The sequence below is a fragment of the Pelophylax lessonae genome, assembly GCF_965119305.1.
Source record: "Pelophylax lessonae genome assembly, chromosome: 3".
NCBI classification, from domain to species: Eukaryota; Metazoa; Chordata; class Amphibia; order Anura; family Ranidae; genus Pelophylax; species Pelophylax lessonae.
The window spans coordinates 247,151,089-247,163,689 of NC_138770.1; the positions used below are offsets into that span (position 1 = coordinate 247,151,089).

The 12,601-nt window shown below is 41.1% G+C and overlaps 1 protein-coding gene across 2 annotated transcripts in view; it reads right to left on the reverse strand.

Moving 5' to 3' along the window:
* Positions 1-11,563, reverse strand: part of VEPH1 (ventricular zone expressed PH domain containing 1) — a 761,239-nt gene extending 749,676 nt beyond the window's left edge. For both annotated transcript variants that reach the window (XM_082249205.1, XM_082249204.1), the window contains exon 1: positions 11,177-11,563. The gene's annotated coding sequence lies outside the window, so the exon portion shown is untranslated. The remainder of the gene's footprint in view (positions 1-11,176) is intronic.
* Between the last annotated feature and the right edge of the window lie 1,038 nt (positions 11,564-12,601).

A 12,601-nucleotide genomic window follows, 5' to 3' on the forward strand; every position in this document is an offset into this window, starting at 1 on the left:
CACCACTGTCCCTGGAGACGAGAGGGAAAATAAATGCAAATCTCTCTTAATCTTAAATAGTAAGTCCAAAGTTTTAATATTACCAAGGTCATTACCCCCAGCGTGAATAACCACGATGGACGGAGGAGGCCAAACTTGGAACAATCTAGACAAATGAAAGTACAGCTGGTGCCACTGCAAGCCTCTAATTCCTTTCCAAAATAATTTAAACTCCAGAGGTAGTGCTAAATTTGTACTGTAAATACGATGTGAAGCTCTTTTCCTCGCCCAAAAAATGAATGAGTGGCCCAAGATCCAGACTGTTCGCTGAAAACCTGAAGGATTCAAATAAACAAGTTAGTCCTTACATACACTTTAAAACATTTTGATTTCCACCTTCCCATACTTTGTATTACCCTGTCCGAAAATCCCCTTCTAGCTGCCTCTGATGCTGCCCCTATCCTGAATGAATGTGAGGAAAACCTAAAATTTTTTAAGCCCAGCCGCTCTAAGCATTTCCGTAAAACAAAATCGAATTGATATTTTGTGAGTGGAGTGGAATCCATGTGGACCAAAAAAACGCCCACCACCAACCAAATTGATTGACTATGCCCAACGGGCAAACACCCTGATTATGCTGAGCCTTAATAGTAATTGCCACACCTCTCCCCAGAGTGTCCGACTTTGAGCGACGTAACCAAATCTGGACATCTTCCCTGCCTACCACTACCTGATCATATAAAAGGCCTCCCTCAGTCTTATTTGACAAAGGTAGCAGCTCAGAGATGCGGAGCGCCTCAAAAAAGGTCAATACAAAAGCCATTCTGAACAACAGTGCTTCATAGTCAGAATTACACACTAATGAGGTCATACCGCAGATATCCCCCAATAACTCAATAGAAATAGGTCTCCTGTCATCTGTTACCGCCACCTTCCTCCTATAACCTTTCAATGCTTGCTGTACCGAAAAATAGGTCGTACAAGCCGGAAAACCTTTCAGGCGGCAGAAAAAAGAGATGCCCGCCAATGTCTTACGTAAATAACTATAAGACAGTTTCCGCTGCATCAAAGAACCCATAAACTCCAGAACCAGACATTCCTCCGGTCGACCCTCCATCTTGCCCTTTGCCTCCATGAAAGCCAATCAACTCTTCCAGGCAGCAGAATAACTCGCCCATGTTCTGGGGGCCACTGATCCCTCGATCGACCTCTCGACTAAATCCCAACAACTGTCCAAACTCGGCTCGGAATCTCGGTACCTTTTTCGTCCGCCTCCGGCAACAGCTGGCGAAACGGTCCATCTGAAACCGAGATAGCGCATCGGCCAGATTATTCAAGACACCCGGTGTGTGTTTCGCCTTAAGCTATACATTGAGCTGTAAACACAAAAGGACAATCCTCCTGAGCACTCTAATCACACAAATGGACTTGGATGAGAGGCAGTTCACCGCGAACAAGACCCCTTTGTTGACAGTTTCCACCAGAATCCTTCTATTCGCGAAACATGCACCCCACAGTTCCAACGCCACTAAGATGGGGAACAGCTCCAACAAAACCACGTTTTTTGTCAGCTTTCCACTTTTCCATGACTCCAGCCATCCTGCACAACACCAATGCGTCTGCCATATGGCCCCAAAGCCTCTAGAGCCCGCCACATCTGTAAACAAACGAAAGTCAAGGGCAAAAATGAAATCCTCCTGAAAAAATGAACGACCATTATACACCTTGAGAAATTCCGCCCAAACAGCCAAATCCTCCCGGTCACTAGTCAATCTGATGTGGGAAAAGGGGGCCTTCAAGCCCGAAGTAGACAAGTAAAGGCGCCTTGAAAACACCCTACCCATGGGCATAATTCTGCATGCAAACGCTAACAAACCCAAGAAAGACTGCATCTCCTTCAATAGGACCTTCCTCCTCGACATAAACAACCGCACCAGAGATTTCAGCTTTGCCACCTTATCCACAGGTAAACAGAACTCCATACGATCCGTATCAATGTGAATGTCCATAAAAATTATTTTTGTAGTATTCAAGCAAGTTTTTTCCTCCGCCAGAGGAACCCCAAAATCTTCCGCCACTCCCCTAAAGATTTGCAACAAACTAAGACAATCCACAGAATCTGGTGGGCCCACGAACAAAAATCGTCCAGGTAATGCAAAACTCCCACACTACCCGACTTAGCCGCTACCACCCAGTGCAAAAAGAAGAGAACGCCTCAAAGTAGGCACATGACACAGAACATCTCATAGGGAGGCTTTTGTCAAAGAAGTACATACCTTCCAGCTTAAAGCCCAAAGAATTAAATGCCACAGGTGATATAGGCAAAAGACGAAACGCGTACTTTATGTCCGCCTTCGCTAACAATGCCCCTTGGCCAAACAGCCTTATCATAGCAATGGCTTCTTCAAACGTGGCATATGACACTGAAGACAAATCTCCATCAATGTCGTCAATCAGTGAGCTTCCTTTCGGGTAAGAGAGGTGGTGTATGACACGGAATTCATTCAGCTCTTTTTTGGGGACCACTCCAAGTGGAGAAACACGAAAACTATCAAAAGGCGGATGCTCAAAAGGACCTGCCACCCTACCCAGCTCGATTTCCTTAAAAATCTTGTCCCTAACTACCTGTGGGAAGTTTTCCACCGACTTCAGATTGACAACCTCTGTACATCCTTTCCCTACAAATGGGGGCAAAGGGAAACCCTTCTCAAAACCTTCAATGAGAAAACTGGCCCTCTCCCTGTTTGGGTATCTGTCCAACCATGGAAGCATTCTTTCCAGCCTCACAAGCGTGCAGGCTTTTTGGAAAAAATATCCTTTGGAACTTGCCCCGACCCTACCGTAGCATTTTTTCTAAAGCACTTACTCACTGGATGTGGGCCAGAGCAAAATGAACATTCATGCTTAGAACGGCAAGCCGCATTCCAACGACATTGACTTTCGTTGAATGCGAAACAACAACCTTTGCGATAAGCTGCATTCTGAGTGTTCACCACCGGCTGCCTAGCAGGATTCTGCCTCTGCGGGGACATCAAGTTCAGCCAAAGGCCGACATCCTTCATACCCCATCTTAAAGAGGGGTGGACTGACAGCTTCTGACGAAAAGATTTGTCGTAATAGTACCAGCCCAGCCCCCCAAAGCTCTTGTAAGCTTCCAAGATAAAATCGAGGTGCCGAAATAGGCCCCCACACCCCTCAGGGTGCTTCTCAGCCATCAACCCCGCAAATATACAAAACGCCTGCAACCAGTTATGGAATGACCTAGGGGCCCCCCTGCGCCGCTCCTCATCCTGTTTGTCGTCTCTTTTATCAGTCCTAACCGACAGCTCCTTATGAGCAGGTAACAGTGTTAACAAATCGACAAACTCGCCCTTCCATATTTTTTCCTTAAGCCCAACACTCAAGTGGTAGCCCAGAGGTGACATCTCACATGGCATCGCGCCCTTCATACACACCTCAGGCACACCGCTACCTCCCAGCAATGGTGCATGCGCGGACAAAACATTATTTTCCTTAGATAAACTTTGACTAATATTACTATGAGCGAAATTATCACCATAAGGAATGGAGACAGTAGATACTGCAGGTGAGAAATTAAGTTCACAGCTTGGCTGCTGCTGAACAGACACAACAGGCTTAACAGGCACAGGAGAAACAGCAGGGGAGACACGAGAAAAAGATTGCACCAAAGAAGATAAAGAGTTAATTAATATAGACAGATTCTGTACATTGCACAACTCACCAGCTGCTGGGGGGAGAACAGGCTGCTACTCAGCTTCCTCCAGCAGCACACTGTCAGATGCTCCTGTTGTCTCATGCTGCGCTGTAGCCACTCCCACAGCAGGTGTTCTTGAAACTACAGGGATAATTCTCTGTGGAGATGGCAGACGCCTTCTCTTCCTCTCTGGGTCTGCCTGTTAGTTTTCAGCCCGCCCTCCGCCGCCCCTTCTTGGAGACAGGGAGGCTCGTCTTCTTTTAGATGCTTGGCGCATGTGCGCCTGGGACGTCTTCACCGCCATGACAACGCATGGCAGCTCTCCTGCAGGTACACACGCCGGCTTCTCAGGTGTCTTCTCTCTCTCTGCAGGCGCTTCTGCCTGTGAAGGAGCAGGGTGAACTTCAACCGCAACTTGCTCTGTAATTCCAGACATAGAGAGACAATGCCGCAGCCAGGCTTCTCCCCCCGCACTCTCTGCCTTCTCAATCAGCTGCTTCAACAAGGCCTCCATGACAGCAGGTAAGAAAAAACCTCCTGGACTACTTCTGCTGAACTTTCTTCTTTGTGCTCTTCGGTGCAAAAGGAAGCACCCCAGCCCAAACCAAGCTTATAAAGCCTCTGCCCCAGCTTGCTAGAACCTTCCCTGCACACCGATTGGCGGATACCTGCTGTATGCTCAGGTAAAATTAACCTCCTACTAGCCTAAACCTGTAAACCTATACCCCTATGCTTACCTGACAGAACTGCTAATGGTGGCCACAATCCCACACAAGTGGCCACATAATGTGCCCCCTTTTATATTCTCATGAGAAAAAGGTTTCTCCACTGAAGCTTTATCGCCAATCCTTGTTTTCCTAACAATCCAAAAGTTTCAAAATCCAGTTGTCAAAGGGACAGAAAGTGAGGAGAAATCTTCTGAACAGGGGTACAGACAGAAAAACAAATGTTACAGGGGTGTTAACCTTTCCCTGTGCTATCCAAAAAAAACAAAAAAATATTATTTTGGCTGGAGCTACACTTAAAAAATGTACCTGTTCTGACTTGCAAACAAATTCAACTCATGATCAAACCTACAGACCCTATCTTGTTTGTAACCTGGGGACCGCCTGTACTGGGTCTCCTATGGGAGCATAATCCTGCAGCCTGTCAGCCCTCTAATGTAAACAATCAACAGGTGTTACCAATGCCTAGTACACACGATGACAAAATCGGACGAAAAATACCACATTTGGGGCGATTTTGCGATAATCTGATTGTTAATACACCGCTTTCAAGAGCCGATCACGTCAGTTTATGCGTAAATATACGAAGGGACAAACGCAAAAATGTTTCTCTTGCAATAACAGCAAGAACAATTTTCGTGCAATTAGTATGGTATTTGTATGAAAAAAATATTGTGTGACCAAGAACACACATGTTCTGAAATGAAAGAATACATTACCAATTGTAATTTACAATACAATACATTATATCACCTCTGAATTCATATTCTGTCATATATGGGAATATTTGTAACTTTAGTAACCTATTGGTTTTCGATATGACACTAGCATGCATAAAAAAAAAAAAATGGATGATTATTCATTGGATATTCTTATGTTGTGTACGAGGCTTAAGCTTTTAGCCCTAATTCCGATGGGTGTAGACACCTATAGCCCATGAATGAGCGTCTTGCTTGTACGGCTTCAACCGCCAGGCTTTGCACACAGGCAACACACTCATGTCTCTGGCGATGCAGCCGCTGCACTGATACAGACAGTTGTGCCCATTTGACAGTTGTGTGGGTGAGTGGCCCCGAACACAGATCATCAGCATTCAAGACCCCTCACTAGCATATGCTTGGTTGTCAAATTGGGACAAGCATTTTTGTCCATGCAGCCACTGTGTCCCCATAGACATATCCCTATAGACATGAATGGGCAGTTAAGGCTGCATAAACAAGGTGCATATTCACGGACTACATCAGAGTCCGTGAATATGCACCGTGAATATGTTAGCATCAGAGTGAGGCCTTAGAAACCAACTGAAAACCAAAATCTAGGAACTTTGTTGTAACATATTAAAAACTTCTAGAGAGGTCACAAAGAGCTTGTTTAAAGCTCCTTTACTGTTCATTAGGAATATATAAATAGTTTAATACTGATAACCAAAAATATCATATATTGCAGTTCATTAGTTCTAGGCTGCATTTTTTTTCTGTTTTCAAGCTTCTTTGCTACGCTTGGTAAACCTGCACATAACACACTTCCTGTCCCTGGGAGGCGATGTCACTCCTTCACTGTATCTATGGAGGGAGCCATGTTTTCACCCTATGCTGCTCTTCTAATATGGACTACCAACATATCTGTATCTCTTCATCTCCGTTACAAGGGGGCAGGGCAATTGGTAGTTATACTAATATACTTGTAATATACTACATTTTTGTTCTCGGGTGTAGTCATTTTTTAAACCTCCTGTGCCTCCAGAGCAACTTTTGATGTTCTCATATGGTCTAGGTAGTATTCTAATATACTACTGTATGTACCATGGCTTTATATGCGCATTTCTCTTTGCCTTTTAAGCCATACAGTATAGCAAGTTTAAATAGTTCCTATAACATAGTATACCAGAAGCAAACAGACTGGTATATAAATAAGTAAAATCATTTCATATAAAGTTTGCACCTTTGTTTTATATAGGCGGTTTTAAAAGAAGTAGAATATAAAAAGTAAGATTAATTTGGGAGTTTATGGTCTACTTTCCATGTAATAAGGTTTGCTACACTGCATGAAAAGCAATTTAAAAAAGACAAGCCAAAGGAGCAATTGTTTCACAAAGAAATTGATATTTTATATCCTACACATATTTTACATCCTCATAACAGTGACCTATACAGTATATTTCATTATATATGATACAATAAGATGTGAAATCTATTGCATCTACATTTTTCCCAAGGTCAAATTGATCAAAAAGCCCTAGCATACATCTAAGATTACAATGACAGCTTGGATGAAAGGAAGAGAAACAATGATGCTGAATGACAATATCTGGGGATTAGTAAACTATGAATGATTATCAAATCCATCTGCAAGCAGAGGCTATTATATGAACATGGGTATAGTATTCGATATGTAGAACATTTGGACCAAAATGTTATTGCTTAGAAAATGACTACATTTTCCAAATACTGTGCCAATTTTATTTATCAAAGCATAAAACTGTGTTTTTTTGCACTTTACTAACATACAATTTTACAAATTACTCATCAAAATTGTAAGATGTCTAACAGTGTGTTCTAGAAAATATGCAATGCAGCCAAAAGTACATGAAACAAATTCCCATTATTCAGCCAGTGTGAGTTTTGTAATCATATTAAATGATGGTATGTCTAATTGCTAAAGTAGAATTCCATTAAAAATATTTTAGAATGTGATTTTAGGTTAGAACTGCTTTAGGTAGTGATGTCTATGTCCCCATTGGGAGCACTGCTCTTATCTCCAGTCATCTAGAGATGCCTGTATGAATAAATCTGTTCAAAAGGACACAACGTCACTTTTAAAAATACTTTTTATTTTTTAAGGGAAAGGAAACTTTGACACCTTTGTTACGGTTCATTGCCATCTACACCCCCTAATGTTCCTTCATTTTTAGCCATGGAAACAAAAATCTGGACATGAAAATCAACAAAAATGTAACTATTTTAATTTAAGAAAACTCTTGCAAACTCCACCCAAAGCTAAAAAGAAAGCTTTGCTATAAATCAGATTCCATTACCCTTCATGGAATGATATGATCGTGATAAAACAAACAATTTCATTCTTGTGCCTACTGTTCCAGATGGGTAAGAATCTAGACCTGCTGCTTAATGGTCATGTTCGTCTAGGCCAGGACCTGCTGTATAGACCTATCTCCCTTGCATCTTTCTAGCAGATCAGAGCATGCATAAGGAGATGTATGATAGTTACATTACTAATAATTATCAGACTGGAACGGATTACATGGAGTCCAGGAGAAATGGGACTACTTAAAAGGTGCATTATTGAAGGCAACAGAAAATTGCATTAGACTTGTCAGTAAAAGCAAAAAAAGGAAGAGACCACTGTGGTACTCAGCAGAAGTGGCCCAAATCATTAAAAATAAAAAGCTAGCATTTTGTAATTATAAAAAAACCCAGAGCAATGAAGATAAGGAAATCTACAAGATTAGGCAGAAAGAGGCCAAGCAAGTTATAAGAACTTCTAAAGCGCAGGCAGAAGAAAAACTAGCTCAGTCTATGAAAAAGGGGGATAAGACATTCTTCAGATATATAAATGAAAAAAGGAAATTAAAACAAGGAATAACCAATATAAAAACAAAGGACAGAAGGTATGTAGAAGAGAATAAAGGACTAGCCGACTGCCTTAATGAATACTTCTGTTCAGTTTTTACAGAAGAAAAAGAAGGAGAAGGACCTCCACTTGAAAGGATGACTAATGAATCGTTTGATGCATGTGTCTTTACAGAGGAAGACGTTCTAAGATTGCTGTCTAAAGTGAAGACAAATAAGTCACAGGGTCCTGATGAGATACACCCAAAATTCTTAAAAGAGCTTAGTGGTGAGCTGGCAAAACCATTAACAGATTTATTTAACCAATCATTAGTAACAGGAGTCGTCCCGGAAGATTGGAAATTGGCAAATGTCGTGCCCATTCACAAGAAAGGTAGTAGGGAGGAATTGAGCAACTATAGACCAGTGAGTCTGACATCAACAGTAGGCAAATTAATGGAAACCCTATTAAAGGATAGGATTGTGGAACATCTTAAATCCCATGGATTGCAAGATGAAAAACAACATGGGTTTACTTCAGGGAGATCATGTCAAACAAATCTTATAGATTTTTTTGACTGGGTGACTAAAATAATAGACGGTGGAGGTGCAGTAGACATTGCATATCTAGATTTTAGTAAGGCTTTTGACACTGTCCCACATAGAAGACTTATCAATAAACTGCAGTCATTGAGCATGGACTCCCATATTGTTGAGTGGATTAGGCAGTGGCTGAGTGACAGACAACAGAGGGTTGTAGTCAATGGAGAACATTCAGAACAAGGTCATGTTACCAGTGGGGTACCTCAGGGATCTGTACTGGGACCAATTTTGTTTAATATCTTCATAAGCGATATTGCAAAAGGCCTCGATGGTAAGGTTTGTCTTTTTGCTGATGACACAAAGATATGTAACAGGGTTGATGTTCCTGGAGGGAAACACCAAATGGAAAAGGATTTAGGAAAACTAGAAGAATGGTCAGAACTCTGGCAACTGAAATTTAATGTGGATAAGTGCAAGATAATGCACCCGGGGCGTAAAAACCCTAGGGCAGAATATAGAATATTTGACACAGTCCTGACCTCAGTATCTGAGGAAAGGGATTTAGGAGTAATTATTTCAGAAGACTTAAAGGTGGGAAGACAATGTAATAGAGCAGCACGAAATGCCAGCAGAATGCTTGGATGTATAGGGAGAGGTATAAGCAGTAGAAAGAGAGAAGTGCTTATGCCGCTGTACAGAACACTGGTGAGACCTCACTTGGAGTATTGTGCGCAGTACTGGAGGCCATATCTCCAGAAGGATATAGATACTCTAGAGAGAATTCAGAGAAGAGCTACTAAACTAGTACATGGATTGCAGGAAAAAAACTTACCAGGAAAGGTTAAAGGACCTTAACATGTATAGCTTGGAAGAAAGAAGAGACAGAGGGGATATGATAGAAACTTTTAAATACATAAAGGGAATCAACTCGGTAAAGGAGGAGAGCATATTTAAAAGAAGAAAAACTACCACAAGAGGACACAGTTTTAAATTAGAGGGGCAAAGGTTTAAAAGTAATATGAGGAAGTATAACTTTACTGAGAGAGTAGTGGATGCATGGAATAACCTTCCTGCAGAAGTGGTAGCTGCAAATACAGTGAAGGAGTTTAAGCATGCATGGGATAGGCATAAGGCTATCCTTCATATAAGATAGGGCCAGGGACTATTCATAGGATTCAGATATATTGGGCAGACTAGATGGGCCAAATGGTTCTTATCTGCCAACACATTCTATGTTTCTATGTTTCTATAATGTTATTTACCTAAGCCCATTTCCTGAATCCAGAAACAGAGATTGGTGACATTAATCTGTTTATTTAGAATTCTATGACAACTTTCAAGTGGGGATGGGCTCTGGCATGTTCGGGATCCCACCTGCCCGATCCCGCCAGGAAGCCGACACTGCACACGACTAATCACAGGCAGTGAGACATTTCCCGATCTGTGCAGCTGTGGATCGGGAAATGTCTCACTGCCTGTAATGAGCCGTGTGCAGTGTCGGCTTCCTGGCGGAATCGGGCAGGTGGGATCCTGAACATGCCCCTAGCCCGTTTCTACTTTCAAGTTAGTAGTACACATTGAGGTTGATTTACCAAAATTGAAGAATGCAAAATCTAGTGCAACTATGCATTGTAGCCAATCAGCTTCTAACTTCAGCTTGTTCAATTAAACTTTGACAAAAAGAAAAACTGGAAGCTGATTGGTTTTTATGCAGAGCTGTATTGTATTTTGCACTTTCTAGTTTTAGTAAATCAACCCCTTTAAGTTGTAAAAAGAGTTGGTATTTTTAAAAATATATAAGTGTAATCTATCACTAACCAGTATCTCCTTCGCAGGCTCAGAATTAGGCATATATCGACATATTTCCCAGTGACAGTGCGGAAACACAATAGTTTATCACTTAGCATTGCTGAAGCCACACCATGGAGCATATTTATAAAGAAGATGGTTAATCAATTGCAGTAGTCTAAAAACCCATTCATTAGGAAGAATAATACGCAGTGAATATATTGTGAATGTCACATTCACTGTGTTCTAAATATTCCTAATGTAATTCTAATACAAATAATGTACGTATCTGTAAAAAAGCCAAACAATTTAAGTTTAATTCTACAAAGCCATTAAATATATAATGCTCTTATTTGTTTTATAAATAGTCACATACATAAAGCAGATGTAATACATTTACTTACTTTAACACATGTGTGACTGGCATATGAAATTCTTGGTGCTTATGTAACTTTGCCAAAAAAGCTGCTTTTTACTGTGGGAAATTTGGGACAATGACTTGAGTTTCTTTTCAATAAACTAACTGAAAGGACTTACGTCTGTCTTAGCTCACTTTAAATTCACAGGGTGATCCAAAGAAATAATGGAATACAGATCGCCATGCAACTTCACTATAGCTAGAGAAAACTATTAGAACATTTTTGGTACATACTAGGAAAAGCATATAATTAAAATATAATCAGTATTTAACCTAAAAGGTTTGTATAACTGTCACTTGCACTGCCACTTGTAACATGATCAAAGTGTATTAATTACAACTGCTTTCTCATGTAGCAATACAATTAAACAGAACCATAAAACAAAATGTATTCCACCTGTCCTAAATTTAAGTATAGCAGGTTCATACTCTCCATACTTACATTTTTCAGAGCCCCTTTTTTTTTCCTTTCCAGAGTGTTTATGAATCCACAGTATTCAATTACTGTAAAAAGTGATCTGTCAAAAATAATTTTGCATCCATTCCACCAGTTTGTCTGTACACAACGAAGAGAGCCTGAAAAGTGCCTGTAGATGCATTGGTGCCTTCCATTACAGTGGTCTGAATACCCCCTGAAAGCCCCTGCGTCTGGTATGTGAGAATGAGTCTGCTGGCTCACAGTATTGTCTGTCAAACCAAGCAAAGGCTATTTAGTTACCCTGGAGTTCTCATGTGGAATCAAGCAAACAAAAGTCTTCTCTTCCCTCTTCTCAGCTCAATTCGGAACCATTTCAGAGACATTAGAAGGGATACAGGAAAGCCTAAAATACATTAAGTTGTTTTAAGCAGCTTGTGGTATGCCACAGTTTTAATTATTAACTAAAGTAGAACAATTCATGTTAATTAATAACATGGTGTGCAATGATGTGGTTTCTAAAAGTATTAATAAAACAAGTAATAATTATACTTGGGAATTTGGATTTTTCTAGTAAATTATTCATTCTGTGACTATTTCACATTACTGCAATAGACCATAAACTTTGCTCTCTACTATCCAATTTCAGGCTCATGCCTAAATAAAAGTGATCAGGAAAAGGTAATAGATGCTGTGTCTATGTCACCCAGGTTTCTCACATACATAAGGTGAGGGGCTCCAAGGTTTATAGGGACATGGAAAAAAACATAATTTTTGTTGTCTCAGATCCTAATAGGTTTTGCTCTGGGTCATGGAGTCCGACGGCTTTATGGAGCTTTGATGGGGACACTAGTAGCCTACTGGGGCGCTATATTATTAATTTTATTGTGTCCGATGTTGGGTTTTAAAGTTCACTAAACTAATGGAAGCATAATTATTAGCTAGACGGTTGTCAGGAAGGGCATGCCAGTAGACAACAGGGTTCCTCTAGACCAATGGTTCTCGGGACCCACTAACAGGCCAGGTTTGCAAGATAACTAAATCACATCACAGGTGATCTCATTTGCTGCTCAGTGATTGCAGTATTCTAGTCTGCATCTCCCCAAGGTAATACTTAAAATCTGGCCGGTTAGTGGGTCCTGAGGACCAGAGTTGAGAACCACCACTCTAGACAGAGTTCTGTGCCTCTTCACATGCTAATTAATGCTTCCTCTTGTAGATGTAGGAATTTGGCTAATACTTATGCGCATGTATATAGGTTTGCGCATTGGTGTGCACACACAGGTGCATCTGCGTGCTAACGTGCACTTGTGACAGATGTTGGGCTATTTAAACTGTGTCGGTGCTCAGGATCAGTGCTGCTTTGTCTTTCATCCTTCCCTGTTTACTGTGACCCTGTAATTCTTTATCCTGATTCCGTTTGCTGACCTGGCTTGTCTGAACTCCGCCTGC